This window comes from Sturnus vulgaris, chromosome 1, assembly GCF_052056855.1.
Source record: "Sturnus vulgaris isolate bStuVul1 chromosome 1, bStuVul1.hap1, whole genome shotgun sequence".
Lineage (NCBI taxonomy): Eukaryota > Metazoa > Chordata > Aves > Passeriformes > Sturnidae > Sturnus > Sturnus vulgaris.
In genome coordinates, this window is record NC_142243.1 from 147,780,527 (window position 1) to 147,808,511 (window position 27,985).

The 27,985-nt window shown below is 40.5% G+C and overlaps 1 long non-coding RNA gene across 1 annotated transcript; it reads left to right on the forward strand.

The window, feature by feature from the left end:
* Positions 1-141: 141 nt before the first annotated feature.
* Positions 142-27,975, forward strand: LOC148225584 (uncharacterized). The gene is made up of 3 exons (XR_015808546.1): positions 142-834; positions 2,749-2,969; positions 27,095-27,975. It is a non-coding gene; the product is annotated as an uncharacterized LOC148225584 (long non-coding RNA).
* The last annotated feature ends 10 nt before the right edge of the window (positions 27,976-27,985 follow it).

The following is a 27,985-nucleotide window of genomic DNA, read 5'->3' on the forward strand; positions in this document are numbered from 1 at the left end:
GCGGGCGGGCGGACCGGGAGGAGGCAGAGCCCAGCACGGTCAGCTGATGCCCGCCACGTCGGCGGGGCTGCCAGCACCCCCCCGGCCCGGTTAAAGCAGCCGCAGCCGCGGCTCTGGGAGGGGGACAGCGGGCGGGGGTTGCCGCAGAGCAGGTCACCTGGTCCTAGGAGGCTCCTCCAAGCGTCACTTCGGTTTCTCTGAGCTGCTCTTCTCCGGTGCCCCGGAGTGTCCCGCCTTTCCTGACAGGTGCATCCCTCCACAGCGCTCAGTGAGAGCTGATGCTGCAGCCGGGAATCCCTCTGCCTCGCCACACGGATGATCCTCAGGCCTTGCTTGGAGAGAGCACACTTGCCCAGGGTGGTGGAGAACCCCTTCACCTCTGCCTGGGCAAGTTCAGACCCTCTCAGAAAGGTGATGTCACTGCCAGGACTGTGGCTATAACCACCCTGTGTTAATTGAATGTTTGACGATGCTATCCTGACAGCATTTACATTAAAGATGCTGGAGAAATAACAGAAACTGTCCCATGCACAGAGCTTGGATATAAAGCCAATTCTCACTCCCCGTGCTGGCAGATGAAATTGTTCCTGCTCCTCTGCTTGTGGAGTCACTCTATGCCAGCAAACCTGGATGTGCTGTGCATGGAAGCACAGCCTGGCGAGGAAGAGGTATTGGTCTCTATCTCTCCCATTCCTCCTCTGCCCAAAGTAAACCTTGTTAAAGTGACTGAACCATTTAATGGGGGAAAGGTTGAAACCTTTCAGATTTGGAGCTGAAGCCGTGCTGCTGGAAGCAGCTGAAGGAGATACAGTCTACACATTAGACTATGGCAAAGTAAGGGAGAGGTGTTTTCTTTGTGTTTCAAAAGACAAGAGTGATGCCTGCTGAACTCTTTGAGATAAATATGCAGATGCTTTCTAACAGCAGCAGTGTGGACAGAGGCCCTGCTTGGAAGGAAGCTGTGCTACCCCACTAGGAGCTTTGGCTTGTTGAGAGTTGGGGTGCTTAAAAATGGCATGTGATGCTTGACTTCCAGTGGGTCTGAACCTCTGTGAACCCCTCTCCAGTTTTCATTGCTTAATTCGCCTAGTACTATTATTATTATTATTATTATTATTAAAACATGGAGATTTAGGAAGGATTTCACTGATTGTTTCTGTATTTACATTACAATAGATTTGGGAACTCCAGGCAAGTCTGTGTCCCATGTGTGAGGCAGGTTTTGTACAGATATAAGCAGAGGAAATTCTTGGTTTTTGAGCCCAGATAAGGAAAGAGTGGCATTTTTGTGAACAGAGATGGGTCTTTCCTGTGGTTCAGCATGACCCTGCTAACCTGGATTGGTTTTACAGTAGTAATAGAGACACATATCCTTGCTCCTAGATAAAGCCCATGGAAATTGTAGCATTACTTTAAGATGAAAATGATACTACAAAAGGAGAAATCTTATACAAGAACTTATATATTTCTTTAATGAAAGAAATTATAATTGTTAGTGCTATTACCCCAGAGCATAGAATTAAGGTATCTTTCTCATTCAGCACAAATCATGATAAATAAAAGGAAAAGGAAACAAATATATAATGTAGTTTAAGGAGACACCCATTCAAAAGAGATAAGATGAAACCAAGATAGGGACATCCCAGTTCTCTAATGTTACTATATGCACTGAATCACAGTGCTAGCAGTTTCCTTTGCCTCATGGCAGAGGGAACTCTCATCATTTTTCCTGTGATAGAGGCTCTGTACCTCCCCAGGCAGGCTATTTTTATGCTTCTCTATCCTTATCATTTTCATATCTAACCTGAACATTCCTTGCAGCATTCACCAAGCACATCACTTCTTGTCCTGTCCACCATGAACAGGAAGAACAGATTATCCTGGCAGTAGTCTATACATATTTAATGAATGTCTCTTCTATCCACTCCCTCTTCCCCTTCTCGTTGCTTAGGCTAAATAACATAATTTCTGGGGTTTTTTTCCCCTGTGAGTCACATTTTCTAGATCTCTGATATTTTTTGTTTGTTCTGGATTATATACTTTTCTTTCTTTCTTTCTTTCTTTCTTTCTTTCTTTCTTTCTTTCTTTCTTTCTTTCTTTCTTTCTTTCTTTCTTTCTTTCTTTCTTTCTTTCTTTCTTTCTTTCTTTCTTTCTTTCTTTCTTTCTTTCTTTCTTTCTTTCTTTCTTTCTTTCTTTCTTTCTTTCTTTCTTTCTTTCTTTCTTTCTTTCTTTCTTTCTTTCTTTCTTTCTTTCTTTCTTTCTTTCTTTCTTTCTTTCTTTCTTTCTTTCTTTCTTTCTTTCTTTCTTTCCACTCCACGAAATTCATACAGCTCAACTTGGTCCTACAGTGGAAAGTTGTCTTTTATCTAGGATTACATTTTATGATCTGCACTCCTATTTATACATCCTGGGACATATCTGTCGTCCTCCTTTCACAGGCTTATCCAGAACTGATGACCTACCGAAACTTTGCTGTCCTCAAGGCCTGGGCAGGTGTCACTTGCTCCATATGTGCATAACAGCCTACATGAAGTATCTTGCATTTGCCCTCACTGGAATGCATTGTTTTTTCCACCCTGCATGCCAAATTTGAAATAGAACATGTTGAAAACTAAACCTGTCCTCCTCCATGCCAGCAGCCCTCCCCAGCTCTGTGCCATCTGTGTGTTTGGTGAGCCTACTCTCTGTTCAGTGGTGATGGCAAAGCAGTGCAGAGTGTTTAGGTAACGGTGTGCTCATTTCTGGCAGGTATTTCTGAGTCAGACACAGAATTACTGGGCACCTCTGTGGAGTGGATAACCTGTGTTATCAAGAAGGGGACAAGATCTGAGCATTGTCACCCACTGCAGCAATGCTCTGGGCTCTGCAGAGCAAGGAGGAAGCCTGACCACCCTGGGGAGCAGGAGAGGGGTGATCCTACCAAAGCCTTGGTTGCAAATGAAGGCTGGATGAGCTGGGGTTCCAACAAGGTAATTTCACACACAAAGTCCTGTAAGTCCCAAACTCAGTTAGCACTAGATTAATACTGTGCATTACTCAGGTTTTGCTGCTATTGGATCTCTTATTTTTCTTTTTCTTTTTTATTTTAATAGAGCTAAATGACTTGGCAGTGTCACAAAATCACTAAAAGCCATTTAAAAATAATACTGTCACTAGAAGGCTTTTGAAGGATGAAAAATCAGACAGAATTCATTCCTCTTCTGTCACCTGAAAGTTTATGTCACACTCCTCTCCTCCTTCCCCCTCTCTACCCACAGCAGTAGCATTTATGTACAGTTTAATGCTATGATATTTAATCATGCAAATAATGATCTCATTCACTTTAGTGGGATTATTTATGTCCTCAGGATTGCAAACCTGGCACCATGCTCTGCAAAGCTCTCTAGGGTTCTCCAATAAAGATTGCTTCATATCCAACACATTATGAAGGAACATTTGAGTTATTACGCATATTTTTATTTAAATAAATATTTGAAAAAAACAATTAAAGAAAGGAAAAGCAAACAATTGACAGAAAGCCATTGTATCTGAAATGTGAAATTTAAGCAATGATAGAAATGACAGAATAAATTAGTTTGGAATTGTTTCCTTACCTGTTTGGTGGGTTGGGGTTTTGTTCCTATAGCTCCCTAATTCTTCTTTTTTTTTTTCCTCTATTCCTTGGCAACAATTCAACAATTTAGATGTTCTAATACTAGCAAAAAAAAAAAAAGAAAGGAAAAAAAAGAAAAAAAGTAACTTCTGGCACTGACTGAGTCTTTTAAAAACCCTGTCTATCACTTTCCTCAGATGAATGCATATCCCAATATGATGTCTGAACAAAAGCAAGCACAGGACATAAGAGAATGGATTGAAAATTGTAGTACTGGTTAGTAAAAGCATTCAGACTAATTAATGAAAGCCATGGTAAAGAAAGTACAAGGCTTCATGGACTAAAACATCAGAGAGAAAGAGGACGAGGACACATAGCTTAGCAGATGATGGAAACAATCAGCATTTGCTGTGCTTTGCAGACAATTTTTTTTCAGTATGGTGAAAATATCAATGAAATATTTTAAAGTTTGTTAGCAATGAAGCTAAATTATTGCCTGCCCCAGTGATGCCAAAAAGCAGGGGGAAATAAATAAAAGGAACAAAAAAAAGAAGAAAAAAAAATTATATCAGAATATAAAGAGGCAGCAAGATATGTCAATTTTTTGCTTCTCCATGCTGCGAAGCAGCAGTTCCCTCACAGGCAAATAAATTTCTTATCTCCCCCTTCATTCACAGATACATATATCCATATAAAAAGGTCAGAAGATGGTCTAAGCATGGGGATTTTATGAAGAGAAATAGGGGATTTGAGATGAATAATACACCTTTTAACCAATGGTTGGAGCTGTGTGTTCCTCCTCTCTCTTCCAGGTCTACTCCTTCCTCACCCATCTAGCTATTGCTCTGGTTTTGAAAATGGATTAGCAGCTCTGTCCACTACAAATGTTTTACTCAAGACATTTTGGGCACTGCTGCTGACCAGAAATAGCAGTTTTGTACTAAAAAAAAAAGATGTCTGTATATACAGACAATTGTAAAAGCAATGGAAATGTTTAGGTTTTAGAAGGAACACACATTTTTAAGAGAGTGAATTTAAGTTTTTTATTATCAAATGATTCTTTCAATTTTTTGCTGTGGATGATGGTATTGTTAAGTGTTTCTGTTTTTTGGTTGATTGAGTTCAGGTTTGGTTTTTCTTTCAGAACCAGAGAAGAAACATGATGGAGCAAAGGGAAAAAAAATTACTAGAAAAAGAAAGTAGTTCTTCCTTGTTAGGAAAGGAGGGTCTTTATCCTAAGTCAGAATCAAGTGCAGTTTCAAGAATTTGAAAAAAAAAGCCAACCCAAAACCTCCCCAAAATAGAGCTGCTGTCCTTCACATTGCCATCTGGAACACCCAGAAATTTCCTTTAGTTCTTTCACCCTTTCCCAACCAAGTTTTAGAGAACAGCTGTTTCTTGGCTCATCTCTCTCTCTTGTGCACACCATCACTCTCCTGTAATACTGTTAAATCCCTGAAGCACCTGCACTGCTGAATGCAGTAGATGGCTCTTGATACTTTATGGGCTTCCTTTGAAGGAGGGATTTTTTTTCCTTTTAATACAAAAGACCTTTCACTTACATGTTAATTGCAACAGAAGTTATAAGGAAATGAATATTAAATTCACCCCTAAAGTAAAAAATTTACAATAAACAGAAGACAATCCATTTACAATCATTCTATTCTTTATTTTCTTGAAGCAGCGAGTGGTAGGAGGTATAGCCTGATTGGTGAAACTACAACTGAAATTAATACTAGAAAGGAGACTTGAATTTGAGACATATGAAAGAACCTAAAACCATAAAAAAACACACATAAGGCTATTCTATATAACTTTTTCAATCAAAAAATTAATTCTTAGCTTGTTTTAGAGGGTTTAACATTTAGATCTCAAAGTGTTTTTCTTGTTACAGGATGGGGATGTTTCCTGTGGATGTATACAATAAATCTAATTAGGCTTCAAATAGGGAAATGTTACATTGTATGAGATTTTAAATCCATCCTGATCAGTATCCTGCAGTTACTGCAGTACAAGACATATCCTAAGAGGAAATCCCCCCGTCAACCACTTCAAAGAGGGGAAAGTCTGTCAAGGTTGTGTATGTGTGTGCTGCTGTGCATGTATTGAACCTTGGAACAGGAACAAAACCTAGAAACCTGCATATTTCCAAGGGAAAGGAAATTCCTTTTGTTTTTTCTCCTCCTTCTTCTGTCTAGGGCAAAGGAATTCTCTTCAGTTTTTAAATTATGAATCCAATTATTAGGCTCTTGAGAACTCCTTTCTTTGCATCCCTGTTTCATGAACCAGGGAAGCTGGAAGCCCTGGGACTGTCACTTGAGTTTCCAGGCGTACTGAGGTTCAAGAATGGTAAAACTATAAAAATGCTGGGAGCCTGGGCCAAAAAAGACTTTCACCATGTCTTCTTCGACCCCTGAGCTGAGTTCTCAAGCAGCTCTTTAATGAGTTGACAGGGTGCCAGGCAGGTTTTTGAAAGACAATATTTTTGAAACATTGCTTCATCAGATACTTTGCATACGTGAATGTGTAGGACTCCAGTCTGCTAGCCTGTAGATAAACACAGGGTTTAATTCAACTGGATTCCTAGGCAGTTCTTTTCACTACACAACTCTTTCCCCTCACTCTCTTATCTTCTTTATGAAGGTTTCTTGCATTAGGAAATGCAGAGTATGCAAAATAACACTTTAAGTGACTTGTTGTATGGCAGAGAGAGCACTGATGCCTGGTGTGCTGCTGTTATTAGTGATTTATTTCAAACTGAGCTGCCATCTGAAGCATGTTAATCTGCTCGTTGCCAGTCAAGCTGGGATGGTAGGTGTGCTTAGACAAAATGTTTAGGAGGAATCGTTGACTCATGGCAATCTTTAGTCATTCTCTGAAATGATACAATTAATGTGTATGGGCTCAGCAGAGTACTTGTTTCTCCATTCCATTATCTTGTTTTTGCATTCACTAACATCTTCCTTGGCGTAGGGGGAGGATAATAGATTCATGATTGAGCTATCTATTTGATATTGAATTTCTCTAAATCACCAAAACCTGTCATTTTCTAGTGTTGCAGGATTTGCTGAAGAAGATGAAATCTGATTTCTTTTTGATAGCAATGGCAGGTTTTGGTGAAGACAAAGATTTAAGAATGGTCTGTAGGTGGTCTATCCTCCACGTGAGATTAATTTCATCTTCTCTTACATGACAAGAAAAGGCAATGGCAATCTTAAAGCCTGCATCTGCTGTGCTTTCAACATTGTGAGGTTACTTAGAGCCAAGAAGAACACAGTCTCATTGCCAGGTAATACAGGGACCTACAAAACATCCAAATATCTTGACCACTTCTGAGATCTCTTCAGGAATTATGGTAAGGAAACATTTAAATATTTAGGGGGAAAGACAGTATCTTTCATAATTTTTTACAGAACCAGGAGATTGTCAAAGTAGTGAAGCTTTAGTGCCACAGATTCAATACAGAAAACAGAGGCCTTTTTCCAGATTTGAACTGAGAGTTATCCAATACCACTCCAACAGCAAATGTACTCCTGGTCATTCAGCTTCCATATTTTAGCCATCTATATTCAGAAACTCTTAACAAACATCCTGGTGGAGCATTTTGTCTGTGTTTATAGATTGTCAACTCTTTTTAACTTCAGTGGCACTGCATTATTTACGCTTTAAAATGTCTGCCAGAGTTAAAAGCCTGTGTGATGGAATACATGCTGTACTTACTAAGTACCAGGACAAACAATAGCACCTATAGTTGAAGGGCATAACCAGATTTAAAAATCATATTGGCTAATTCAAGATATGGGCAAGAAAAACAAGGAAAAGAACAGAAGATGCAATTCACTAGGGGCAAGTGGAAGGCACTGCATATAAGCAGAAATAATTGGTTACACTGGCACATGATGGGGAACAGCTGCTTAAGTAGCAGTTCTGCAAGAAATTATCTGGGGGCTACTGAAATTGAGCCAACAATGTCATGTTGTTGCAGGGAAAACAAACATTGCAGTGCATAAGCAGGAAGGTATTCTTGCAGAATAATCTTTTCCACTCTGTTCAATACTGGTAAGGTCATAGCTGAGTACTGTGAGGGTCAGAGACTCTCTGGGGGATGGGTACAGGGGACATTCCCCTGGTTGGGCTGTGCAGCTCCAAGCCAGCTCATCAGGCACTTCTGTGGGGACAGAGATGCTCCGAGGCTGGGACACCAGTCTGTGGACCTGAGGACAGACATCTCATGACCTTTTTGGAGAAGGAACTAATGGCCCTGAGACAGGCTGGGATAGAATCCTGAGTCATGGACAGAGGTTAGAGAAGCCCTGGGAGAAGTGCATCAAAGCCAATAAAGAGCTGATGATGGCTTTGGTGGATGGGCAGGAGTTTTGGGATATTCCAATCAAGAAATACTGCATCTTCCAGAAACGGTTATGAGAGACATTGATCTGAGATGCAAGGAATGCAACCAACAAGAAAGTTTGAAACACTTGCTTGGCTGTTTTAAGGTGCCGCCTTCAAATGTCACCTGCTAAAAATTAGTAAAGAACAGTATTACAAGAATAGTAAAGAAGCAAAGCAACACAAAGCAAGTATTAATATTTTCAAACTGTAGAGGATATTGCTATTTAGGTATTTCTATCTAACTGCTGCATATTTCAGTAAAGAAAGAAGGCATTCAAACTGCATTAGTGATTTTCTGAAGAGTGTGGTGGATGTTACTTAGATGTGATGACACTTGTCATCACCATATGTAAACTTTATTTATAATGTATTCTTGACTCATTTTCACATTTGCATTTCAAAACTTCTTGTATTCTGTGTTAATTTAAATTGTACATATAGTGCGTGGGGTGGGGACAAGTTAATTTCCTTTTAAAGAAACATCAGCTTCTAGCAGCTCAATTTCAACTATTTCTGCAAAACAGGAAGGAATTATCTTTCCTCATTGACAGCCTCTCAACAGTTGAAATGTAGCTATTCACCTTTCTGCATTTCAATAGCTCAGAGTCATAGGTGGTATACGTTTGCTATCATAATGCTTTGTATTTTTGCAGATCTCAGTATTTTGTATGAAGTGAACATACAAACATACAAGGCCATGTTCTCATCTCATTGACTCAGCAGAGAGAAGTTGGCAGAAGTTCAACCACTTCTCTCCAGTTCTGCTTGGCATAAGGCCAGACCCAACATAGTCACCCATCCCTGCCTGGAAGGAATTTAATACCCAGCAGGCAGAATTCAGCCTTCAGAGTGCAGTGTGAGTCTCAATGCATTTTCTTGCTGTATCTTAGGGCAGAAGAATGACCATTGAGCTGGATCTCTTTTCATTGTCTCTCATTTGCTGCAGTGGCTTCTCAGGAATGGCAGAACAAAGGCTGATGAATGGCAGTGTTGAAAGGTTTTGCTCTTGTGAACTCACTTGTTGCCAAGTGAGTTCCACTGACACCTGTTCTGGTTTCCTCAGTAAAGAAAAGCTTGCAATAATCTTACTTTGCTTATTTTCCTGGGAAGCACTACTTCCATCCAATGAGTCAATATATAATTCACCTTATCAGCTTGTCTCCCAATTTATTTTTATATAGCCATGAGGTATCATTGATATGCTGAACTCCAGGTGCCTGAAATTATAAAGTCCTGACATTGATATCCTTGAATGAGTAACACTATTACTGTCACTCTGTGCTCTGAAACTCATTTGCTTGGACACTGTGAAATAGGTATCCCATGCAGGCAGTGCCCATAACCAATGAAAAGGGTCCTTCAAAGATAGAAGAGTTTTACTGCCTCTGCAAAGTAAGAAGCAAAGTCAATTTTCCCTCATATTCTAAAGTCTGACATCATAGAATGCCTGTGACTTTTACATCTGTGTTTCTAGCCTGGCTCCTTGCTGTTCAGTGGCTGAGAACACCCAGGGAATGACCCATTGGTGTAAATCTTAATCTAGGAGAGAACTTCTATTTTGCCCCCTGCTTATAATTTGGAATGGCATTTCCCACAGAAGTGTACTAAATTCTATTTCACCCCAGGATCGTGTAGTAGGTGTTACCTTATTTTGACGTCTTTTTCAGCACCTGATGATGTGGTGGGACCAAGGACACAGGGAAATTCCCACTGCAAGGAGATCCTGAGTCATGTATTGATTCTTATTTGAGTCCAGAAAAGGAGAGGAAGAGAATAGCAGTGATAGCACCTAGGAAGATGGAGGCACTGTCAGATTGGGAACATCTTTGTCTCTTGGGAGAAGCCAGAAGCCAGTCATATGTTCTTGTAGTGTACTTCACACTACAAGACATGAAGTAAAAAGTCGAAAAGAAAAACTCCTGACTCACCTGTCCTTTTTCTAGGAGAGGAATTTGAGGAAGGTGTAGTTCAAACCACTGAAAGACGTAGAACATAAGTAAGGAAGTATCAGAAAAATATGACAAGTATTGCCCAAGAAAGGAACTGGAGATAGCACAAAGGAACAGTGCCAGTCACATTTGACGAAAGATTATTTTCCCATAAAACTCTACCAAGGAAAGGTTTATTGACATTTCTTGTCAAAATGAGAAATCGTTTCAAAGATATTGCTATCAGGGATCTAATGGTTCAGCTACTCCTCTGGAATAAGGGAAATTAATCTCCTAGTCTGTATTCTTTGTGATGCACAGTGGGATTTGAAGCTACGTCTTCAGAAGTGCTGTGGGCCCCTCATCACACAGGTGCTGGAAAAATCTTTGTCTGAGCCACTAAGTGTGGAACCGCATGCACAAACCATTTATACAAATATCTGCTGTAACAAGAGCAGGAAACAAACCCAGCCACTCTTTCCCAGCTACTGGTGACTGTGTCACACTGAAGTAGTGAGTACCAGGAGCTGCAGGTGAATACCTCAGTGTCATTCATTCTGGCCCTTAGAATGCAGGCTTCATTCACCCATGCTCTTGATCCACGTCATACAGAGAGTGAGGACTACCAAGATGATTTTGATAATGTCTTATTGGAAACCACTTCTCTCTCTGAGTCCTTTGGATGTAGGAAAACCTGCTGTGCACCCTCACAAATTTTCCATTTATATTAGAGAAGCTGCCTCAGAAAAACAGAATGACCTTTATGTTTTTTTCCCCCTAAAAGTACAGTGCAGCCAGAAGAATGCTGGATGGAGATAGAAGAATTTATAAGGTTCATGCCATTAAGCTTGGTAAAAACAACAGGGATTATATATGCCTGCAGTGTATATAGCTTTGACATCAGAGGTGTTGCTGTCCCCACAACAATTGGAAAGGCTGGAGCTGTATTGTATTAAGCCTTTGATTTCACTGCAATGACAAGGGTGACATGTAAATGAATAATTCTAATGCAGAGTAATAATAACTTTAGTTGTATGATCAGCAAATGTGTAGAATAATCTAGTAGGTGGATTCATCAGAGCTGTGGAATCATAAAACACCAGAAGCAGATTTTCAAGCCAGCAGATTGGAAAAGTGAAAATATCGTTATCTATGTCACAGTTATATTCTCGCATTTATTTGAGGAGGGCTGGTTCTTAGAATCTGAACTGCCAAGGCAGAGGCAACACTCAAGAGACTCTTTGGCTAAATGAGACCTGAACCTACATATTTCCTCCCTAGCTTGATGGGTTGCAGGTAAAAGCTACACTTAAGGGCTGGGAAGTGGGCTGTGAAGATTAACTGAGTGTCTAGGGAGAATGGAGTAAATTTCTTGCATTTCTGCCTTATACCTTTAAAGGAGAAAAGGGTGATGTTTCTCTATTCAGAGAAATGAGACTGCCAACAGGGAAACAGACCCCTTTGCATTAAGAGGAGCAATTGCAGAAGGAAGGTTGCTGGCTCTCATAAAGGCCTGGGAGCACAGAAGAAAGGAGGAAGGTTTTGGGTGAAGAAGGGCTTCACAAAGGATGCTCTTGTTTGAGTGCTTCATGACATAAAGCTAGGATCAATTTGTTCTTAGCAATTATTTCTTGCTTTTCTCCCTCCTGAGTACTGTCAGATCTCCTTGGAGCTGTGTTGGAGAATGGGCTATTTGGTCAGAAACATCCTTGACTTGACTCTGGCTCTTTCCAGGTGTCTTGCTGATGGCAGCTTATGTGTGGTGACAGAAACATCATCAGGGACTCCTTATGCACAGCTTCCAACTTGCTCTGCAGGATTGGAGCAAACAAAGGAATTAGATTCTATGATGCTTGTAGGTTCCTTACAAATCAAGATATTCTGTGATTCTCTGATCTCTGCCATCCACTCCAATCAGGCTGTCTAGTGGGCAGAGGAACCCAGATGAAACAAGGACCAGTTTAGCTACCACAAAGTTCACTACTGCATAGGAATAAGGATACCATGATTAAGCATACCATGAATTTTAAATGGCAGAAACTCCAGCTTAGCCCAAACTATCCAAATATTCCTCTGCAGCTGAGAACTGAAAGTTTTTTTCTCTTTATTCCTTAATGATGTGCAGCCTGAGCTCACAGGGATAAGCCCTGCTATCAGTTTCCTTGCCCAAACTAGGAAACACAGTCCTACAAGAACATCTAAGGCTGAACCTCAGATTTGCAGAGATGGGATGAATATGTCTCCAAGCTTATACCACTTTGGCATCAGCTGTTGCAGTGCCTTTAAGAGGTCTGTTTTGACAGAAATCTAGAAACTTTTCTGACTCAGCTGCAATCAAAAAATCATCCATGCTGTTTATTTCCTCTCTTTGAAAGAAAGAGCTTCTGTTTCCAGTTACCAAATACAAACCTAATCCCACATGCATCCTCCTGAAGACAATGAAACTTAGCAGATATTGTTCTACATGTCAGATTTTCATGTCAGAGATAAGACTGAAGGGAAAGTTCTGTTATTGAGTAACCTCCTCTCCTCTCTGTCTATATATAATTGACTTCTTGTTCCATTTTGCCCTGTTTTTAATGACTAAAATGAAGCACTACCTACATGGGCATGTTTCTCTAGGTGACAGACATTACCATGAGTCTATTTCTTAGAGGCCAATCTACAGGTATTTTTGATCTCTGACAGTCTATACCTTCTGTTTCTCTTTCCCCAGATAAAATAACTCTTATTCTATCTCCAGAACAAAATAACACATATTCCAATATGTGTATGTCAATAACTGTTAACTTTCCATTTGCCTTCCTTCCAGGTAGTCTTCTAAAGCCTTTCCTTTTTTCCCATATTGGAATATTTAAGTTAATCTTGACATGCTGCTGTGTTATTGGAAATTTTTTTCTCTTCTCATGTCATGCGAACAGCAGAACAGGACGTCAGCACTGAGTAGTTGCAAAGATATGCTGGCTCACAGGTGTTAAATCATTTTTTTCCTTCAGTTGTTCCTGGGTTTCTGTGGTCTCAGACAGATTGAGTATTTTCTGTTGAAGGACTTGGGTGTCATCCTTATGCAGACGGTGCCACCTCTAACAAGGCAGAACCCCACAGGATCTTGACAAGATAGACAGATTTGGGCACTGGTAACAGGATCTGCTTGCAGTACAGGACATGGCAAATGATGAACAAGGGCCCAAGTCCCTGGAGGGGTTTTAGCTGTGGGCAGAAGATGATGGAGAAAGGAATAGGGACTGGAGATTGGGGTACAAAAATATTTGGACAAAACAAGATTGGGCCCCTAAATTCATCCAATAGAGAGCCTTAAAGCCAGGGATAGGGACAAGTTCAGAATATATCTGAGGAGTTGGATCCATCCAGGATAGAAGTTACCTACAGTGTAGGTTAAAGGTCCATCCAGGGGACTGGTGTTCCTATGACAGAGCACAAGCAGGGACTGGAGCTCCAGGACTGAGCTGCAAACCTGAGCCCATGGGCAGAGAACACAGGTGGAGTTCCCAACAGATTCTGGTCAGTGACATTTATACCTAATAGTGCTCCCAGGGCACTTGCACTCAGCCACTCAGAGTGAAAACTGATGGAAGGTTACAGCACCTAAACCTTCTTATCCATGTTCACATGTGATAGTTGAGCTCCATTAAAGCTGTTAAGGACCAAAAGCTTAAAAAAGTCTTCCTGAATGCAGGCCATGGGTTATTTGCCACACACAGACCTATCTGAGACATCCAGCTGAAGCTGGCTGGAGACCATGTGAATATCCCTGAAGTACTGGGGGCCAGGTGAGAGTCCCTAGGACCACTGAGCTGGCCCCAGGCATCCCTGTCAGACAGTTTTTGTCAATGGCTGTTGCAGATGTAGAGAGATGGACAGGTCATAGCATCCAGCTCAGGGGCATATTGTCACTCTCTAGGTTCATTTTTAGATATCATGGAGAATCTGTCTTAAAAACTCAATTTGGAGATGAGAACTTTCCAGGATGATATGAATATTTTTTCCTGTTTTTGTTGTTTTTCATGCTCAGCTCTGGAAGACTTTATCTCATAATGATTTTTTCATATAATTAATGTTCTTTCTTTTATCTCTTCCTTCACTGTATGGAATAATCAACCCCTGAACTTAGGGAAGGACATAATTTTATAGGAACACGGACAGCAGATGGGAAAAAATACAATGTTTATATTGAAAAAACTTTGATCCAGCATCCTTAATTCCTTTTCAGTTATGTGTTTCAGCCTCATGCTTGTTTGGGTCCTATAGTCCTAATCCTCATTTCAGAAACAGCTATGTTACATTGGCAATACCGTCTTATCTATGAAAACCAGGATGCTGACAGATAAACCTGTCCAGAAAGTAGAGCAGTGCACTTAAACTATAATCATCATGAGTCACTGCAGCAGCTCTTTAGAACCAAGGGAAGTGTTTTGACTTGTCCTCCATTTTCCATAAAAAGCCCGAATGTTCTCCAGAAATTAGACAATATAAAAAAATAATTACATCAGTAGCCCAAATTTGCTTCTACTAAGTTATTTTGATGTAAGTTTCTCATCTAGCACCTGGAATGATCTTGTTTAAGATATGATTCTTTGAAAATCTTAACATCAGGAGAGGTAAAATTGAATTAATAATCCAGTCTAAATCCATAGTAGCACAATTATGCCAAAGTTAAACGTCTCAAAAAAAATTGCAAAGCTCTCAATTGGTCTTCCCTTGATAAAAGATTTTGTAGACCATGACTAGTTTTGGGTTCTCTTTGTTAAAGCTCATTTGAGACAGAGGAAAAGAACAGTCTTGCTAAGAACTATAAAGTATGCTGCAAGATGTTCTATTGAGGAGACAACTGTATTAATGTAGCCTGTAATTTTAAAATCTCTTCAAGATAAACCTTGAAAGGTGACCATGAATAAAAAAGAAAAAGGTTGTCTGCAATAATAATTTGAAAGTGTATAATGTAGGTGGAGCAAGACTGGAAAATGTCTAAAAGCAGTTTTTAACAGTTTAGCACACTGGAGCAGGGGTTAAAAATTGATCACACACTGTGGGACTTGCTTTTGATGAATTTCTTCCCCCAGCTCATCATGTCTGATGCCACATGCTCAATGCACATATGTGCATATAAGTAAAATAAATTTGCACTGGACAATTGTAGTGGAATGCCAGGCACCCACCAAAACCTCTTCCTCACTCCCCTCTCACAGGGGAGAGAAAATAACACAAAAGGTTCATTAATTCAGATAAGGACTAGGAGGGATCACTCACCAAATACTGTCATTGGCAAAACAGGCTCAAAATTAGAGATATTAATTGAGCTTATTACTAAGAAAATCAGAGCAGGATAATGAGAAGTGAAACAAAATCTTCAAAACACCTTTCCCTCACCCCTCCCTCCTTCCCAGCTCTACCTCCTTCCCAGCAGTGCAAGAAGGGAATGGGGGCTATGGTCAGTTCATCACAAGCTGTTTATCCTGCTGCTCAGGGAGAGGGGCTGTTCCCCTGCTGCACTGTGGGGTCCCTCTCCAGCTCTCCATGAACTTCTCCAACGTGACTCCATCTCACAAGCAGCGTCTCCCTGAGCTGCTGCAACACGAGTCCATCCCACAGGAAAGAGCCCCCCTCAGACTCCTGGAGCATGGGTCACTCTTGCGTGGGGTGCAGTCCTTCAAGGACAGGCTGCTCCAGCCCGGGCTTCTCTCTCCACCAGCCTCCCACAGGTTACAGCTTCCTCTCAGGCATCCCCCTGCTCTGCTGTGGGTCTCCTCCATGGGCAGTAGGTGGATCTCTGCATCCCTGTGGATCTCTGCATGCCCATGGATCTCCGTGAGCTGCAGGGGCACAGGTGCCTCACCATGAGCTGCACAGGGGCTACAGAGGAATCCTGGCTCTGGCCCCTGGAGCACCTTCACCCCCTCCTTCCTCACTGACCTCAGTGCCTGCAGAGTTGTTCCTCTCACTTGTTCTTATCCCTCTCTTCTCTGGCCACAATTACAACTGTGCAATAGCTTTATCTTTCTTCTTCAATATGGCATCACGAAGGCCTTAACACCCTTTCTAATTGTCCTAGCCTTGACCAACAACACATCCATCTTTGGACCACCAGAAACTGGCTCTGCTGGACATGAAGGAAGCTCCTGGCAGCTTCTCACAGAAGCCACCCCAGTGATCCCCCACTACCAAAGCTTGGCCATGCAAACCCCATACAGCTGTAAGATGTACACTGGCACAGCCAACAAGGTTTCACCCAAAAGGGCAGGGAAAACCCTTTGTAACTTCCTCATTGAACATCTAATAAGACATAGGAGCAGCTGTAGTCTGTATTTGAGATCATTATTTTTAATGGTCTGTTCAGTTCAGATCCGGAAAGATAAAAATAAGTCTAGAAGAACCTCAGATACTTACCTAGGAAATGCAAGGCACAGCAGACTGATTGGACTGAAACAGGTGCATGGCAGGACAGAGCTGCTTTGATGGGAGACAACCCCTTCCCATCATGGACATCTCCATTCACAGCTGCCCCTCCAAACCCCTTGCACCAGACCTGGTTGCTCGGATTCTTCTGCACAGCCAACATCTGAAGCAAAGCATGAAACCTGGGAACTATTAGCATGGAAATGAGCTAATTTGGGTGTGGGGAGTTAGTGCTTTTTCATTATTTCTCCTTCTTTCACTCTTACCTATTTGTGGCAGAATTGGTGGATTTTTCCTCCCATTCTTCTTAGAAAAGGACAGTGAAACTTATTAGGTTTGTATATGTCAGTTTCTCTTTTTTTCAGGATTTCTATTCTTAGCCTCTCCAATTGTAGAATGACAAAATTGTCAGGCTCCTACTCACCTTTTACCAGTCAGAAGCATATGTCAGGTTGTTTTGTATCATTAGTGTCTTAAAGCAGTCTGGAAGTTGGGAACATTGAAATAGAAGTTGTGACTTTTCTCTCAGAGAAGCATAAAGGGAGTGCTAATGTATTTGAAACAGATTTAATTCCTCCAAGTTGCACTGCTACCTGAGGCTGTAAAAGCCACTCAACAGACGAATCACAGAAACATACACTATCCTGAGCTGGAAGGACCCACAGAGTTCATTGAGTTCAGCTCCTGACCCTGCACAGAATCATCCCAAGTACCACACCATGTGTGCTCCTGACAACATTGCCCAAATGCTTGAACTCTGCCAGGCTTGGTGCTGTGGCCACTTCCTTGGAGAACCTGTTGCAGTCCCCAAACACCCTCTGGATGAAAAACCTTTTTCTCGTGTCTAACCTAAACCTCCCCTGGCACAGCTTCAGGCCATTCCTTCAGGTCCTGTCCCTGTCACCACAGAGATGAGATGACATCAGTGTCTACCCCTCCTCTTCCCCTCACGAGGAAGTTGTAGCTGCAATGGGGTCTCCTCTCAGTCTCTTCTTCAGGCTAAGCAATCTAAGTGACCTCAGCTGCAACTCTTGTGACTTCTCCTCCAGACCCTTCACTATCTTTGCAGCCCTTCTTTGAATGCTCTCTAATAGCTTTATGTCTTCCTTATACTGTGGGTTAAGCTTGTCCCAGAGAAAAATTTCCTCTTTCCTCCATAGGGGGAATGAACCTGTGTCTTTGCAATCCTTCAGATGTCTTCTAGCTGTTTTGAAGACAAAAACTCTTCCATATGGCACTCTAATTGTACAATAAAAGTGATTTAATTGGAAATAATTACTTTGTTTTCAAAGTACCATAATTATTTCAGCCCCGAGCCAGCTTTTGAAATAGTGTTTTGAAAGAGTTCACAGATGATGGAGCTGTCTGGTTAATTTTTAACTATTGTCTATATCCTTCAATTTACCTACTTGGTATTGTTTATATAGCTGCAAAGAGCAAAGACAAAGGGTTGTTGGTAAAAGCAGTCAGAAGTGAAACGAGGGCAGATAAAATATATCTTCAAAGAAAATATCAGAAGACCTTGAAAGAACAAAGAAGGCTTAGGGGAAGTGCCTATTTATCTGTCTGCAGCCAAGTACACAGACATGTTGGGTTTTTCTACAATTCACGGGTCTAACATCAAAAACTAAACGAACACTTTACAAACCATTTCTATGGACAGTTCTGGGGAAAGCCAGAGCTGGCATAGGGGAGTAAGTGAGGCAGGAAAAGAACTATTTAAGGAGATATTTCAGGAGTGAACCCAAGAGAAGCAAAGGAGGATGAAGAAGCTTCAGGCAATGAACCTGGCTCTTTGAGCCAACAAGGAGCATCTAAAACTCGTGAGGAGATTGTGAACTTTAGTTAGACTTGATGATGCTTCACTCTTGGGCTAGCTCTCCCCACTGGCAGCTGTTTGAGTAAATAAGCAATCCTTCATTTTGACAAAGCTCCTTTTTCCTCAGCAGCTGGTCAAAACCTTCCCAGAGGAGTCTCCTGGCGGTGGAAATGTGGGTGAGAGAATGAGACCAAGCTACAAAACAGCTGGACCTTGACAGAAATACGAAAAGGAGTGCTGATTGCCTGCCAGAGGTGTTTAAAAGGGACTTAAGGGGTGTCATACAGAGTATGGTTTTCTTCACTATGGAGAATTTTATTTTGGTATAGCTTTGGCATAAGAGCTATTCCAAAAACACTCCTTTCAGAGCCAGTCATAAGACAGTCTAAAGTAAGCAATTCTGCTGCTGAAATGAATACTCATACAGCCTTTGGGACTACTTTAATTATCCAGGTGTGACTCCACATTAGCTGTACTGATGCAACTTTCACCTGTAGATCAGTTTGTGGTGATGTCTGCATTTCTGCTGTCACTCAGTACAGCTGAGCTATGCTTTAATACCCCTTCAGAGGCATGAACTCATGGAATCAATTATCCTGGTGTGATGTAAATTGCTAAGGTCATTCTGTTGTTAATTAATTGGTCGTGCCACATTAAAATAATCTCCCTAAAGTTCTCTGTATTACAGATTAATGTGAGCTTATCCACAGACCTAGCAGTTTGAAGGGTCTCACCAGTAATCTAAATGACACTGATGCATTGTGTTGATAGTTATTCTCTGTATTTCAGGGGGGAAAAAATTTCAATAACATTTCAGCTATGTTTGGATGCCTGTTGGAAATGCGCTCCCAGAAATACCAAATGGAATCCATGTGCCATAAAGAGATTGCATAGAAAAGGGAAGATCATTTGACTGTGTTTGAAGAGCTCATGTGAGCCCACAGCATTAGACAGATGATGAGAAACAATGAAATGATTGTTTTTTAAAAACTTGGATGATGAGATTCTGGGAAGACACCTGTAGGGAACCTCTAACTGCTTGACCTCATTAAGCAACTGACCATATTGTTTTCAATAATCTTCAAATGTAAACTTGGGGAAGTTTATTCACAAACATCGTTGCAATTTCCATGGGCAACTAATCACTGCTATTATAATCATGCCCAGCTGCAGCTGCCTGCTGCTAAAAATGGAATGCTGAAATTTTTTTTCCCCTGTAGTTTGTTTTGCTAATTAAGATTCTGATAATTGGAGCATTATTGTGAGACTGAGAAGCATGAAAGCTTTGCAAAGCTCACCTTGTGATCAATTTTTTCATGTGAAAAAATTGGCTCAGAGGCTACTGAGAGGCAGGATTATTTCCTGAATCCTCCACTGCTTTCATTCTTGTTTTGACATTTCTCTTAGGATCCCAGAGTGCTGATACAACTGGCTGTTTTCATTATCAAGCAGTGCTTCAAATCTTTTCTCTGCACTCCATTTATCTAATTCCTCTCATCAGCCCCTTCCCATGAATATCACTTGTCTTCCTGATCATTGGAAACTCCTTGTTCTTCAGCTAGCATATAAGGAAGACACGAACATAAAAAAACAAAAATCACTATAAATGTAGTTAAACACTGGAAGAAAGGTTCACAGAGATGGTGGAAGCTCCAGCCTTGGCATGTTCAGACCTTGACTGAATCCTAAATCAGGCTCTGAGCTGCCTCACTCAGATTGGAAGCTAGCTTTGACTTGAGCAGAGAACTGGCACTCAATATTTCCAGAAGTCCTTTCTGACCTAAAGTTTTCTATGATTGTATTCTTATCCCAGAGTACTTTTCTCATTTAGTACTGAAATACAGAAAGGGTCACTCAATCATTTAATCTGAACCCATGTAGAGTTTTGGCTATGGAAGCTAGGAAGTCCTGAACTGAGTTCAAGAGGAAATTCAGGCCTCAAACAGCTCTGTGTACATTTAGATGCTGTCTTTTGAAACCTACATCCCTGTACATAGACACAAATATTTTTTTTAAAGCAAGTGCCAAACCAGGTGGGAACACTTCTTAAACCCATATTAGAAGAGTAGGCAGCTCCTGAGCATGGACTGAGTGGGTGCTGCCCCAGCACAACAAAACTTTGAATGTCCTGGGAGAGGGAAAGAATTTTCCTTTCCTCAGATGCCAAAGGCCAGTGCTGTGTGAGGTTTTGCACACATGCCTTTGCAGCAACAGTGAGGCACTCAGTTGAATCAGACAAAACTGACAGATAAATAAAAGGATGCATCTGTCTAAAAGTGCATGGTACCAGACATAGAAGCTGTTATATTTCCCAGGACCTTTGGAAATGCTTAAGTGTGTTTTACAAGAAAGTAAAATAGTGATGAAATTTAAGGTTATGAAGTCCCTAAACCCATGGAACAAATCCTGCAGGTTCCTGAACTCTATAGACACTTTTCCAAGCAGTAAAACCTCAACCCAGCTGGGACTCTCAGAAGAGGAGGTTTCTTCAGTTCTGTTTCCTAGTGAACTGTGGTGCCCATCACAGTCCTCTTTGTCTCCCTTTATGTACCAGTTGAATGAGTGGAGAGTTTGGCACAGAACCACGGAGGTTGAGATTGCATTTTCTCCCCCACCCTAAAGGTTTTGAAGTTATTTGCCAGTCAGCCTTGCATTCTCTTCATCCTTCCGAAGAGGGACCTCTGGTCCCAGAAAAAACAAAAAGGAGAAGACATAATTGTGGTGTTGTGGTTACAGCATAGAACTGGGGTGGGGAAAAAACTTTGTTCTGCTCTTAATTCTTGAAACTACTTCTATGTTGTATAACTTTTCTGTTGTAGCAATAGTTAGGCAAAATACAGGAAAATCTTACTACAGTAGTAAGAATGCTATGTAATTCAGAATGCAAATCAAACATGTGATTATATTTTGCTTGGTTCATAGCCTGCTTGAAAGACATAAATTAAAAGCTACGTGAAGCCTAGGGATGAGACATTACAATTCTGTTTCAGTTCTTCTCCAGATCTTTTTAAAAAATGACTTGAAATAAATGAAGATCGGACAAATTAATTTACATATGAAATGAGGTCTGCTTGGAATGCTCTGATATTTGAGCTGCTGCTGAGATAGCTCTTTACAAAACCAACAAAAAAGAAAGATTTACAGAATAAAAACCGTAGTTTCTTTTTATTATTTAAACTGATACTCTTGAAAAAAATAAACAAGTTCTTAAGAAAACAAAGCCTTCTGCAGAACTATAAACAGTTATGGTTACAATAACATTATTCAAAATAAAACAATAATAATGAAGTTTTAATTGTAATTGCCTGGAAAGGTCAACTGATAATTTTGGGGAAAAATAAATGAAAGAACTACAAAACTGGCTGCATTTGTCAATATCAAAAAAGGAATTTCAATTATATTTTTTTTAAATGTCAGAGAAACTTGTGTTGTTTCAGAAATTAGAGGAGACTGTGTATGTGTTTAAGTGATGATGCTAGTGAATGTTACTGAATAATCTTGAGAGAAAGCACAAAAAACCCAACAATCTGAGCATGAACTAGAACATTTTACATGGATAATTGGGCAACGTAAAGCCATTATTTTCAAAAACACTGTAATTTTGGATGCATATGTTTCAAGTTATTCTTAATTAGGATACAATTTTCAGAGATAAAGATCTACATGATGTGAGGGTTTGAGTGGTCTTGAAATTCGATTTTCCATTTCTAAACTGTAGACCACCCACATTGTGGCATCAGATATAATTTTTAAAAACCCAACAGCTTAATGCTTGACCCATAATCTTTCCTGTAGTTCTTAAACATCCTGAATGTTCATAGCTGTATTTCCACTGAGCTCATTAGCAGTAGGCATTTTGACTTACATTCATTGATTGACTTTCATATGGCATGGAGGTGTGGTAGAATTTCATTGGTATTTTTATAGTCATTCAGAAAAGATTTCTTTCTCTAATTATATTCAGTGGTGATGGATTGTTAATCCTATTCCCTGAAGAATAGTCTGGGCATTCTTTATTATTTTCCTTTCTAATTTAGACATTATATTAAGCATCAAGATCTGTTTTCTAGTGCAGACTTCCATTTGATTAAAATCAAACAATTTTCTAAGTCAGGTTTGTCTGTTTGAGAGCTATTTCCTATGGCCATGCAAGCCAGTCTGTCAAACTGTGACCCTTCCTCTTCCCTGGCATGTTTACTTTGGCAAGGTCACAAAGAAATGTAAACTGTTTGGTTTAAATAAAAACAATCAGAACATTTAAATCACAAGCAGATCATAACCCGGTGACATGCCAATGAAAATCTCTCAAAGTGCTGCCCACATTTTTAAAATGAGATGCTGTTATTTCGCTGATTTATCCACAGGCAGACTTTAACAAAAGAGAAGCTTGAAAATATCTGCATCTGGCATTGGTTAGGGGATGTCTGGAGGCAGCTGGGGCTAATCCAAACCCCAGTTAAATCAGTTCTAGCAAAATACCTGTGTCTAAAGTTGTCCTTTAGTATTCTGACTGGCACAGAAGAACCCATGTCCATACTGTTTACTTCGCTTGCTCTCTAAAGGGAAGCAGACTATTACTGAGAATTTCTGCCCTCTGCTAGGTCCTAGGGAAGTTCTAGATGTCCCACACCAAAATTATGCTGGTCTGAAGAATACAGCAGCACATACAGTCTGGGTCTGGTGGCCATTGGTGTTCCCTCATCTTTATTAGGGAAGCAGCTATAGCCCATGGATGTTTCTTGCTGTGCCAACAAACTCCCTTTTCCTTGGCCCAGGTTCATTGCATCCAGTGGGAACTTAGCTGAGTGATTTAATGTAAGGCAGGAGCTGAGAGGACTCCATTTTCCCTCAAGGACTCAGGTGGAATCCATCGTGTATAAGGTGGATAGACAGCAGTGCTTTCATGGAGATAACTGTCTGTTTCCAGAATACATGAGAGATTTAGACTGACAGCTCCCTGAATTGGGCACCTCTTGCCTAGGCCTGCAGAAAGCCAGGATGAATCTGGGGCTTTTTGTTTCCATTCTTCCTCAAGGGAGTTGGGAAATGTACGAACTTAGTGCTAAGTTTGAAACTCAGGAAATTGTGGTCTAGTATATTTTAAGTGTTCAAAAATAGTTTGAGTTCTTCTATCAGACTCAATTTTAAGCTATACATTTCTAATCTAATAAGACACAAACTCTGAAATCATCCAGGCTGGAGGTAAGATCAATGTGTTCTCATACAGACTAATAAAATTGAGTGTTCATAAAAATTGATGATTAATAACTGGTGTTTACCATCAACATTGCATGAAATATATAAAAAGAAAGACAAGAAGATTTACATTTACATGACTATGTATGACACACATTTTCTAGCAAGTCTTTAGATATGTATTTAGATCCCCCACTTTAGGGTGGATAATGCAGTGGTTTAATGAAAATAGAAATGCTTAGCTATTTCTCTGTGTGCCATCAGCAGCAGACAAGTGAATGAATACATTCCCATAAATTTCAGGAATATCTTAATGCCACAGGACACATTTGGGAAATTAAGTTTTCTCCTGTATTTCTAATGAACAAAAAGGAGCAGAACTGTAATATCACAAAGCCAGCAAGAACTCCTTGATTTTTTTTTTTACTTTCCCTTGTTTTAACAATCATTTTGGTTCTTCTAATTTTAGTGGACTGTGCATTTCAGGACCAAAAATAATGGGAGAAGAGACATCTGCCTGATAGTCTGACAGTAAAATACTATTAATAGCAATACCAATACAATCACGACTCACACTGGAGTCCACTGATTTATCTTCTAGATGGGTAAAGAGTCACAGTGCAAGGCTAAGTGCCTTTTCCAATGAGGAAACTGTCTGGACTGTCAGAGCTCAGTTAGCTGCAGGGAGGGAGAAGATTAAATCTCTTCAACCCTCTACAGTGAGAGTGCCTTTGGTTTAGAGAAGAGGCTTTGTGGGAGCAGAAATAAGTGACATTTTGCCTGGGAGGAAAGAAACAGAGAGTAGGAGTGGGGCAAGCACTGGACTAACCTACTCCAGTTTTAGTGCTCTATAACTTCCTTGCATGATGGATCCTACTCTTCCTATCCTTCTGCCTGGTCTTCAGGAGTCAGGAGACTAAGAGTGGGAAAATACAAGACTAATTTAAGTAGCAAGGTATTTTAAAACTGTAGGAAAAATAATAGCATTGAAATTTTAATTCTTCTTCTGATCTTAGAAATATACAACATTCTTCTATGTTCAGAAATTCCCTTTTATTACAAAAAGAAAAGAAAAACAGAATCCTGAGTATTAGGGCTTCAGGAAATACAAGATATTTTGAGACTTGGAGTCAAAGACTGCAGCTGCTAATCTTGCACCCACATTGCAGATGTGTTACCTACCCTGTAGGAGGAGAAAGACAAAGTCTATGCATTTGTATATCTCTCTGATTTGTGGAGGTTAAGACCCTGATGCTTCTGCAGTGAAATCTGGGGATGGAGTCTCTGTATCCATTAATCTTACTATTGAATTTAAAGTCATCCTGGATTTCAGGCCTCAGTTTTCTGCAGTGAGCAATCAAACAGGATATCCCTCTGTAAAGCCCTGATGACATGGCTCTGGATCTTTTGAACTCTCCAAGCTGAGATTCTCCACTTACAGTATCCTTTTGCAATTTTCTGTAAGGCTTTTGGCAAATCTCATCCTCTAATAATAAGATGAGATGAAAACCCCAAGCAGAGACTCTGGTTATTGTGAAATTATTGGTACAAAGACAAGTTTTTATTCTTATACCAGTGGCTACAATAAAAATTGCTGCTAGAAGGAATCCAGCACTACCTGTACTTTCCAAACACATTGTGAGTAGAGATCATTTCCATTTCATATCAATAACAAATCCAGAATTGTCCTTGTTTTATCTCTTTAGAGGGTTCAGAAAAAAAAAAATTTCTTAGTCTCAAAGCCTTCCTTTCTCTCTCTTCCACTTGGGATCTTCTTTGTGCAAGAACTTTTCTTATGCTTGAAAAAATTCTTCATTTCTCTGGCTGACAATTGCCTAAACCTCCCTGACAGTTGCTTTGCTTCTTGGTTTTTTATGCTATTTGCTTTCAGTACATGATTTGCTGCCAGAAGGATCAGAGCTCTCAGCCATCCAGTAGAATAAGAAAACAATACAGAAGAAAACAAAGCAAAAACAAACTCACAATTTACAAATAGCTGAACTTTCTTTCCGGTTTCATTCTGTGTCCCCATCTGTTAATTTAAAAGGAGAGACCTCTGAGACAACAAAGAACCCTGTAGGGACAGCTGCTTCCACAGCCTGACAACCTCAGGAGGTCACTAAAGGACATATCCCAAAATATGAAGTGTCTATTGCACAGAACTGATGAGGCATCTCATTTCCAGGGTCCTCACTCCTCCTGGGCCTGATCCTTTACTGCTGACTGCAGTGAAATAAGGGTCAGGTTCTGTGGCACCTACCCTGATGACAATTTGCCTCACTCAAAGCACACAGCTGAGGCTGAGTTTTAGACTAAGTGTGAGTGTTTCCTGCCCTGGAGTGGCACATTATGATAAAAGCAGACCAACCAACCAACCAAAAAAGCACTAGAGAGGGAAAGAATGAAAACTATAACAATCTGCAAGAGATTCCATCCTTGATTCACTTATCAAGTCAACATAATAATAATTTAAATACTTGCCTGCGTGGGTTTTGGGTTTTTTTCCCCCCAGATAAAGGTAGGTCTTTTCTGTGTTGAAATGCTACTGTCAACTGCAAAATATCAAATACTATGAAAACTACCCAGACCCGGAAAGAACAGCAGTTTAATTTTTATTTTTATTGATTTTCCCAGTTACTGTTAGTTGGCAAAATTCAGGTTAAATTTACACATAATTAAATAATTTACACTCAGGCGTGCTGTTTGTCTTTTTTTTTTTGTGTTTTGTTGGTTTTTTTTTTTTTTTTTGGTTGATTGGTTGGTTGGTTTTGGGTTTTTTTTTGTTTGTTTTGTTTCTTTTTGAGCTTTTTTTTGTATTTTTTGTGTTTTTTTAGATTTTTTTATCTTTTTTTTTTTCTTCTTTTCAAATAAGATATCCATCTAAGCCGTTTTGCCTGTCTCTGAGAAGTAGGAATACGATTTTCACTTCCATCACACACCCAAGCTGTTGATGAATGGGTTGATCTGACACAGCCAAGGAAAACTGAAAACTTAGACTTCATATCTTTACAAATATGCCAAATGAAACTTATTTAGATAGAGGCATCAGGTCACTTTTGAAGCAGAAGTGGAGGCTGGACAGCCACCACAGTTTTAACTCAGCTTTTCAGCTGTGCTGGACCCAGGTCAAGCTGGTTCCCCTCTTGCTGTTGCTAAGGGGCTGAGAATCTTCTGTTTTTTAAAACCTTGTCTGCTCCTCGAGCAACTTTACTTTTTCAATAAATTACTGACATTCCTGGAAAGAGCCTCTGGGCAGAGATAACACCTTTCTATGTGCCAGCAAAGGCCACCTTCATCTGTCTTGCACTGTTCTACCCGAGGACAAATTTTGGTTTCAGAACATTTTGTTGTTTGATTTCATTCCTGATTGCAAAACCTACACGAGGCCAGATCTCAGTGTTTGGAGTGTTTGTCCACTCTCCTGAAGGCCTAATTGCTTGTTAGTCACCTCCTAATTGATTGCTGTGGAATAGTGATTAGGAAGGCTCAGGCAGAGGATAATGACTTGAGGTGGGATGTACACTGGGAAGCAGGAGTAATATCAGGCATTCATGTGTATCACTCCTTTAATAAACAGGAGTTGGGTCGGGGCCAGCCTGGGGAAGGTGTGCTGTGGTGAAGGACCTTTCACTCTTCATTTGGCCATGTGAGCTGAATGACAGCTCCAGGAGCAACTGGACCCTCAGTGACATCTCTCTTTGTGGACAACTGCTTTCAACCTCTCTTTCTAACAGTTTTTTTTTGTTTTTTTAGCACCATCTATACCACTGGCTACATTTGCTTGTGGCCCTTGTTCAAGGCACAAAAGCAAAGGAATATATCTTGTTCTCATGGAATTCTGTGTTGTTACCAAGCCAAGAGGGGCAGAAAACTGCTGCTGACACCAGGACAGGCAGAGATGTCATTTCAGGCACTGAGAAAGCTCAAACTGTTTGTCCTCTGCAGACAGAGGAGCTCTAGGCAGGAGTGAAGGGCCATGTGGATATGGCAGGCATGGATGGTCAAAGGGAACTCTGCTCTGGTGAGCTGTTCACCTTTCCTGCTGAATCTCCATGGATGGGCTGGGGGCAGCAGGGAAATGTCCTGGGTAGCAGAAGCTGGGTCCTGTCTCCACACAACTGTCAATGTCCCCAGTCCCTGCACCCTCTGGGGGAGAAAAATCAGGGCTGGAAGGGGGAAGGTAGGCCTGGGAACAAGGGCTGGGGGAAGTGTTTTATTTTGCTTTTTTCCTCACTAGTTGAATCTACTGAAAGTGACAATAAATTAAATTAATTTTCTCCAAGTCAAGTCTGTTCTACCCATGGTGGTAATTGGCAAATGAATCTTGCAACAGCCCATCTTGCAACCTGAAGCTCGCTGTAATTTGACACAAGAGACCTGTTCTATATGAGCCCTTGTTTAGCTCTTAGCCAGCTATTATAAATGCATAGTCCAGGTGGTATGGTACATAAACATAACCATGAGATAAATAATTATTTCATTAAAATAACTGCTAAAATGGGAAAAACAAACCAAAAAAAGAACCTTGACAAGTGTGTGGCCTTTCTTCAGCTAGAGTGTCTCTGTGTCGATAAGCTTGGTCTCTTTTTGTAGAAGAATCTAATGACTGAATAAAGACAATCAAAATCTAAAAAGCCTGACTCA